The following is a 7,973-nucleotide window of genomic DNA, read 5'->3' as shown; positions in this document are numbered from 1 at the left end:
CCCGGCTGCATGTGTGTGTTGGTGTTGCTCACGTAGCTGTTTGGGCTAGAAGTTCCAGAGTGCCAGCCAGGAGTCTGTGCAGTTGGAAAAACTAGGAAGCAAAGAGGAAGTATTTCTTCTTATGTCCCTTATTCAGAGAAAGTCTCCCTAACGATTCATTGATTTTTAAGAAGTGCTTGATGTAGCTATAGGGATAATCTCAATTTTTAATTATTTTTAAGCAATTCTGTGAGCTCGACAGTGGTTTCCTCATTGCAGAAGTGGGGAAGTAGGGATTCAGAGTAACCTACGAGAGGTCAATCAGGTACTTGGGAGTCAAAACCCAGTCAGGTTGTCTTCAGAAACCATTTCTCCTCTTTCCATTGCCTCTGATGGTTTGCTCAGTGGGAGGAACGTCACTGTGTCTGATTTTACTGTAATTACATTATGGCCTGTTGCCCTGGGCGACCTATGATAAGTCTCACATAGAGTTTCAGAAGCATCAGAGCAGTTTTAGTCAGCTGAGCAGAGGTTTGAGCCACAACTCCGCGTTTCCCCCTACTTTATGAAGCTGCTTTTCTGGAAGTGGAATTGTGTTCCAGTGGGACAAAGTAGGCACTTCACGAAAACGTCAGCCGTCATGATGCTGCTGTCCTCGTTGGGGAGACCCCTGACCCCCAGATGCGTGCCCATCTTTGCTGGGCCAGCGGTGGAGTTCGGAGTCTGGTTGCTGAGCGTGTTTGCAGTGTTGGAGGGAAATGACTGAATGGAAAGCCTGCATGCTTTCTATGCCCCTCTTCCTCTCTCTCCCCGCCACACATTTCCTGCCCTGCTCACTTTTTCCTTTTACAGTCCACGAGGACTTCTGCATCAGGTGGCCATTTGGTCCTGTTCAAGTCGTAGAGTCTAAGATTTCGTCACTTGGATTCTCAGGTGTTAACAAATCGAGACTGGCCGCAGGCTCGCAGGTGGAGCGTTTCTGGGGCGGAAGCTGCTGTCCCTGCCTGCGGGCCTCGCCTCCTCTGTGCTCATCCAGAATCTCAGAGTCATAGCAAGAGTGGCGGTGGATCGCCTCCTCATGTTCATCCAGAATCTCAGAGTCCAGGGTCCTCCTTCCCACTCAGACTCTGATGCAATGACCTTTTCATAACAAGAGTGGCAGGGGAGCCTGAGAATAGCTTGAGCTTCTTACCTGCTCTGAGCCTCACACCCCACCTGTGAAGCATCAGTGGGAGATGCTGCCTGGTTCCTTTCTCTCTTTGGGGCGGGGGTGCCTCCCAGCAGCCCATCCCCGCTGACTTCTGAGTATCTCACGTGACTCTCAGTGAACACGCTCCCACGCGTCTTCAAGACCAGGTTCAGTCTTAGAACCGCTGTAAGGAGTGGAGCTTGGTCATCAGTTCATTTTTTTCATCTTTTACTTTTTTCCCTTAATTTGCCTGCCTCTTAGTAATTCTCAGTCTTGGTTTGGGGACAAGGTATTGGTTTCTTTGTGAATACGTGCTTATCCCCAGAATTGTTTGTAGGTTTTTAAATTTTGAAACATTACTTTAAAAGATTTTTAAAAACCAATTCATTAAAAATAAACGCATCTGCAGAGCACTTGCTCTCAGCTCCACACTGTGAGGCGGGTTTCCCCTCCTCGACAGCATGCAGTCAAAGAAGACTCAGTCACCTTGTTGTGAAGTATCTCTCATCTCAGAGGGAGGGTGAATCATCAGATTGTGGGCTTTCCTTGCTCCAGAAAAGGCTGCAGTGATTTTAATTATTGCAGGGTTGGGAGTTGGATGGACATCTTGCTGCTTCCTTGACCGCATTTCCTTTAGAGTTTGTAATTTTTTTTCCCCAGTAGGCATTGTAGAACCACACGCGTCTGTATATGTTGTAAGGTCCTTCAAACAGCTTTTATGCATAAGTGTTGTCGCTGCCTTAGGGGGTGGGCAGGAAGTGGTGTCGGCCCCAAGTAAAGGTGGCATCAGGGTGGACACTGGAACTTGGGGGAGACTGGACACTGGAGTCTGCTCCATGAGTTTCTCCGGGAAACCACTAGTAACAGCAGTCAGACCCCCTGTCCTCATGAGCCCCCATCCCCCGTCCTCAGGTGGAAGCCCATCCTTTCTCACTGAGAACCTGTGAGTGAGTGTGTGTGGTCCTGCCGTGGTGGAGATCCAGGTGGCAGGCGGTGTGGGTCGGGGGAGGGCAGGGGCCACGATGTGTAGAGAGTACTTGGGTTTCTGGTCCTGGCCAGGTCTGCCCTCGCGAGCGTATTATCTCAGTTACTACAGTCTGCTCGTTTCTGGGTAAATCCCAAATGCAGAGCCTCAGGCTGGAAGGCTCAGGACAGAGGGGATGGCTCCCAGGTTCCTGTGGTTGGGAAGGCCCTGTGGAGTCACCAGCACGAGGCTCTGGCGAGCTTAGCTGCCGTGATGTCAGTTCTGGACGTATCCCCACGGTGCCCATCCCACAGGGTCCTAACAGAAGGAAGGACAAAGTGTGAGGGTCTCAGAGGACAATTTTGGATCCTGGGTGGTGCCTGGAGGGCACCCTGCTCCGGTTCTGGAGACCCTGAGGCTTCTGTCCAGCACTCGGGCTTTGAGCCCATCATCCCCTCTCTCCTGGACCAGGAAGGATATTAACTCCTTCTCAGTGCTCACCAGCCTCTTTGCCCATGCTCCCTTTAATCATGCTGGAATTTCAAAACTTTTCACACCAAAGGAAAAATTTAATTAACATTTGCTTTTTCAAATGAAAGATGCTCTCCTTCCAGGATCCCATCCCCTGCGCATCCCCTCAGGAGATCCTCATCTGTTCTGTGGGCTCCTGGCTGTGGTACTTGGCTGGAGTCAGAAGACTTGTTAGAACCCCCCGTAAGGCCTTGAACCATGTTCCTGTAGCTTCATTCCTTACCATGACCCTCGGATCTGACCTGGCGGGATGGAGCGCTGGCTTGTGTATTTGGGGCTCATCTTATTTCTAATAATTTCATGGAATTGCTTTAATGAATCAGAAACATGTTCTTCCTGTTGATATTTCATTCATCCATATGTTTCAAAGATGTTCCAATCATAAGAGGTACGTAAACTCTCAGAGGCAGGAATTTGGTCTCATGAGTTCACTGCTGTGTCCCTGGGTTCCACGACTGTGTCTGACACTCAAGACACTTGTGGCTTGAAGAACAAAACACTGACTCATTCAAAGGCAAAGCAGCTACTTCAGCTGGACAGGGAAGCCCGGCATGCTGCAGTCTATAGGGTCGCAAAGAGTCAGGCAAGACTTAGTAACTGAACAATACCAACCAAAAAAAATTGTGCATTATGTTTAATAAGATAAAGCAAAAAAACCTGTTTAGTAGTTCCTATCAATGTACCTAATGGGAAGGCCTGATTCCTCTTGATTTATAAATTATTCAGTGGAAGTATGTTCACTGATGTTTCCAGGTGACTTTGCATAAACACATTTCCCATCAGTGTGCGGGTGTCCCCTGTTGCACAGACATGTGGTGTCATGATCACACTTGTGCCCTTGGGAGCCTGTCCAGGATGGTGTTGGAATACGGCCTGCTGTATTTATGATGAAATAAGTGAAATAAGATGCTTTAGGTTTGAGGTGGTTGTAGCATTCTTACTACCCTGCTTTTAACAAGTGAAACTTCAAATCCGAAGTAGAATGAATCGGTTGGAACATTCTTGGAGTAAAGAAAAGCAGTGCCAATGAGTTTACTTGCTTTTCATGCCAGCCCCAATAATCCTGGTGGGCTCAGCCTGGTTTAATGTATGGCAGCCTTCTCTAGCACTTAAATTGAGCATCCCTTACCTGCTTTGCTGCTATGACAGGGAGACACGGGCAGGGAGGCCCTCAGTCAGGCTGCTTCACCCTGCCTGAGGAAGCTGGAGAGCAGCTTTCCTGGGGGGCCGGTGTCAGCCTGGCTGTGTCCATGCCTTAGGGCAGCCCTAAAGCAGTGGTTCTCAAACTGTTTGATCTCAGAACCCCCTACGGTCCTAAAGATTGTGGAGAACTCCACAGAGCTTCTACTTATGTGGGTGGTATGGATCAGTATGTGTCTGACTCTTTTGAACCCCATGGACTGTAGCCAGGATCCTCTGTCCATGGGATCCTCCAGGCCAGAATACTGGAGTGGTTGCCATTCCCTTCTCCAGGGGATCTTCCCGACCCTTGGTCTCCAGGGATGGAACCTGGGTCTCCTGCACTGCAGATGGATTCTTTACTGTCTGAGCTACCAGGGAAGCCATCACATGTATATGTTTATCTAAAAACACATTTGTTAATATCACCACCAGTGTCCTCAGAAAACTCTTAAGTCTTGGGAAACCGTCAACTGAGACCTTGGTGACAGATACAACTTTTCCACAATTCTAGGGTTTTTTTTTTGATAGTTCAAATCTTATCATTGTCCCCAAACATCGTCAGTTGTTTTCCTTATCAATTCTGTTCCTTTCATTCCAGGATTTTCCTCCTAAAATATAGATCTAATAATGGCTCTTGGCAGCCAAACTCCATGACTTGTTCCCAGCCCCCAGCACTTGGATGGATTCCAGCCTTGCTTCAAGCCTCTACATTAAAAAAAAAAAGAAAAAGAAAATCTTTAAAGAACACAAATTTACTATTTTCAGTTCTGTAGGTCAGAAATCCAAAATAGGTGTCACTGGGCTCCAGGCCAGGTGTTGGGAGGGTGTGTACCTTCTTAGAGCTCTAGGGAGAATCCAGTGCCTTGCCTTTGTTGGCTTCTCGAGGCTGCCTGCCTGCCTTGGCTCCTGGCCCTGGACAGTTTGAGGTTGGCAGTGCCCCTAGAGCCTCTCCATCCCACTCCTCTGACCGGGACTCCCCCATCCTTCAGGGACGCTGGGGATTACATCAGACCCACCCGAGAACATCTCACCGAAGGTCATCTGGCTCCTCTGTTCGTCTGCAGCCTCCTTGTCATATAGCCTGCTGTAGTCACATGAGTAGGACCTGGACATCGGGGTTGGGCGGCATGGTTCTGGCTGCCATAGTCTAGCATCTCCGTCTTTATGTTCCGACCTTGCTCTCTGAGTGATGTCGGGTAAACTCGTCTTCTGAACGGCATCCCCTTGTGGCAGAAGCCTTTCCTGAGGTCTCCAGGTGGAGTTGCCTCTTTCTCTTGGGCCGAGATAGAGACTGGTGGGTGCGCCCGTCCCCGGGAAGGATCGTGTGTCCGTCCGCCCTGTGCTGTGACCTGAGCCTCACGCACCTTCGCTCCTGCCACTGCCCTTGTACTTGGCACATGATAGACAATGTCTGGCAATACTGTCAGTTTTGGACGTTTGATCACGGGCTGCGTTTTAGAGGCTGTCGAGCGAATGTTCGGTTTCTTGTCTGTAACAGCAGCGTTAAGAGTTACGTAGGTGAGTGTCATCCTTGTGGGCTATCAGAATACTTAGAGGTCAAGTGTCACGGTAGCCACTGCAGCTCACGCCCAAGGGGTTCGGGAGAAAAGTGTGCACGTATGTAACGATAGAGCAAATGTGGCAAAATGTTCAGTGTTGGAAAATGTAGATGAAAAGTACGTAAATATGCTAGCTTTTCTGTAGGTCTGAACATCTGCAAAGGAGGAAGTGGCAAAGAATGGCATCTTAGTGTAGGGTGAACAGAGGAAAGGTGTTGGTTGGGATGGAATAGTTGATTCCAGCTGCTGGAAACTTGGCTTTTCTGAAGTCACAAGCTGGAGCTGTTGGTGAGCAACTTCACGTGTGTGTTTGGCTCAGAGCTGATCCTCGCTGGGGTCACGAAGCATAATAACCAAACCTCTCCTGCTCCTGAGTGAGTGAGGGCATGAGTGCGTGCAGAGTAGAAACCCTGCAGCTGGGAAGACAGAGGACTTGAGGCGTCTCGTCCCGGAGGTTCTTCCTGGACACCCCGTGAAGACTGGCCGTCTCCGCATCTGTTCCTTCTGGGACCTCAGGCACACGGTGACAGGGCCCGCCCACATCGGAGCAGTCTGGGGCCTGCCCCGAAGTCCCTGGGGCCGGCGGGTACTTAGTGCCAACTGAATGGGGTACTGGAGCCATGCCATGGTCCCAGCGAGGACAGGAGAGCGGATGGTCACAGATTGGAGTCCCGAGTTCCCTGGAGGATGCAGCTGAGGCTCTGTGGCCCTGCTGACCTGGAAGTCTCAGTGCCAGCATCCCAGAGGACTCACTGCCCGGCTGGCCCTTCTCAGGGCCTCTGAGTGTGCACAGGCCGGCTCTGTGCCCTTGGTGTGTGGGTGTGGCCTGTCTGGATGATGCTCTGCTGCTGTTCTTACTTGAGACGTGACCCCATGTTTGCAGTGGTGGCGGGGTGGGACCCCTGGTTTGGAGGCCGTCTTGTCCAGTTTCCCGGGTTCTCCCCAGCAGTGCCCCCCAACGTCCCCTCTGCACCCCCCACCCATGCTGCTCCATCTACATTGGGACCTCGTCTCCCCACCATTTGTCTGCCCTCTGATGCTGAGCTGAACAGAAGCTTTCCTCCCTGCGTCGGCCATGGGCTTGGAGGTTCTGGGCCCCCAGATGGAGTCTAACATGGTCTCTTCCCTTGCCTCCTAGGAGCCAGCGGCCCCCTCTTGAGGCTCCTGAGACGCCATCGCTCCAGGACCAGGGACCCCCCAGTGACGAGGCGACAGTCCTTACATCGTAGTCCAGGTGCAGTCCAGCAGGAGGGTCTGCTCTTGGTGCCGGGATGTTACTCATTTAGGCCTTTCCTTGGCTGTCGGCTTTTTAAGTTAACTGACAGCTAAGCCCTAAGTCTTCTTTTTAACATCTCACTGGCCTGCCTCAGTCAGCTCTTCTGTCTCACCTGGAAAGGCTTGTCTTCACTCTCATGGTCTCTTGAGTTTCTGTGTGCACTTCTGCTTGGTCCAGACTGCTTGATGTCCTGGGATGGCAGGGCCTTCGGTGCAGGGCGCGTGGTGGGGAGCAGGTGTCTCCGCACTCAGGGCTTTGTCTGCGTGGCCTGCCATCCTCGGAGGGACTGGGCCCCGCGGGCGGCCATAACGCCATGGCCTCAATGTATCTGTTCCTCATCTACCTGTGATTCTTGGAGCCGTTGCGGTCTCAGGTTCAAGGGCCTGTTCCAGTCTGCATCCTGGCCCCCATGCCTCTCAGTCCTCAGCCTTTCACAGTTCTCCCACAGCTTGTTCCTGGGTGCCGTAACCAGTGTATTTCAGGTTGGTCCTTGGAGCCCCAGAGTCCGGGGGTGGGGGCAAGGTGGGACAGGAACAGGCATGGAGAGCAGGCATGTGGTATAGCCAAAAAATTAAAACCTAATTCATATAGTGAGAGTGGGTCTAGTTTCACCTGTTGCTTATATTTTCATCTGGCATAAGATGTAGTTTGGTGAAAAAGAATCCTACTATATAAGTGCTGGACAGTTATTGTTCAGGTTATTTTTAGGTAAGTAACTGGTCACTGAGTATGGAGGCTTCACTTTTGTCACTGTTTCATTCATCACAAAATTTTTCAGAGGGGGGTGTGTGTGTGTGTGTGTGTGTGTGTAGAAGAACTGCAGTTGCCCACTCACACCCCCCCACACATTCCTACAGTCCTCTGGGCCCTTCATATTCTTAATTTTGAGTGTGGAGCTGCGTTGAGAAGACACACGTAGTCAGGATCAGCGGCCCTCGCTGAGTCCTTCATCAGGGGACTGGGGGGCGCGTAGCTGTGACCTTTGCCACGTAGAGACCCCCTGAGGGAGGGAGCAGGGCCCCCCAGCTCCTCCCTGTGGGCATGGGGATGCTCTGAGTGAGCCCCGTATGCCTGAGCTTTCCTGTGTCACTGAGCGGGAACCAGTTAACTGCAGGCCAGAAAATGAGCCCTGGCTTATGGCGAGGCCCGGGGTCAGGTTCCAGTGGCATTCCGGAGGGACAGCCTGTCTTCAAGGTCATGGCCCTGGAGCTTCCATCACAGCAGAGCCAGGGGCTCTGCCTGTGACGTCGGTGTAACCACCATCCATCCTTCACACTCAGTACCGCAGGCCAG

The 7,973-nt window shown here is 51.3% G+C and overlaps 1 protein-coding gene across 1 annotated transcript in view; it reads left to right on the top strand.

The window, feature by feature from the left end:
* Positions 1-4,181: 4,181 nt before the first annotated feature.
* The window catches only part of SLC7A1 (solute carrier family 7 (cationic amino acid transporter, y+ system), member 1), a 29,437-nt gene continuing 25,645 nt past the window's right edge, over positions 4,182-7,973 (top strand). The window contains 1 exon segment of the mRNA XM_010835892.1: positions 4,182-6,638. The gene's annotated coding sequence lies outside the window, so the exon portion shown is untranslated.

The sequence above is a fragment of the Bison bison genome, unplaced genomic scaffold (assembly GCF_000754665.1).
Source record: "Bison bison bison isolate TAMUID 2011002044 unplaced genomic scaffold, Bison_UMD1.0 scf7180017864056, whole genome shotgun sequence".
NCBI classification, from domain to species: domain Eukaryota; kingdom Metazoa; phylum Chordata; class Mammalia; order Artiodactyla; family Bovidae; genus Bison; species Bison bison.
The sequence above is the reverse complement of the archived record's forward strand: the minus strand, read 5'-3'. Positions and strand labels throughout refer to the sequence as shown.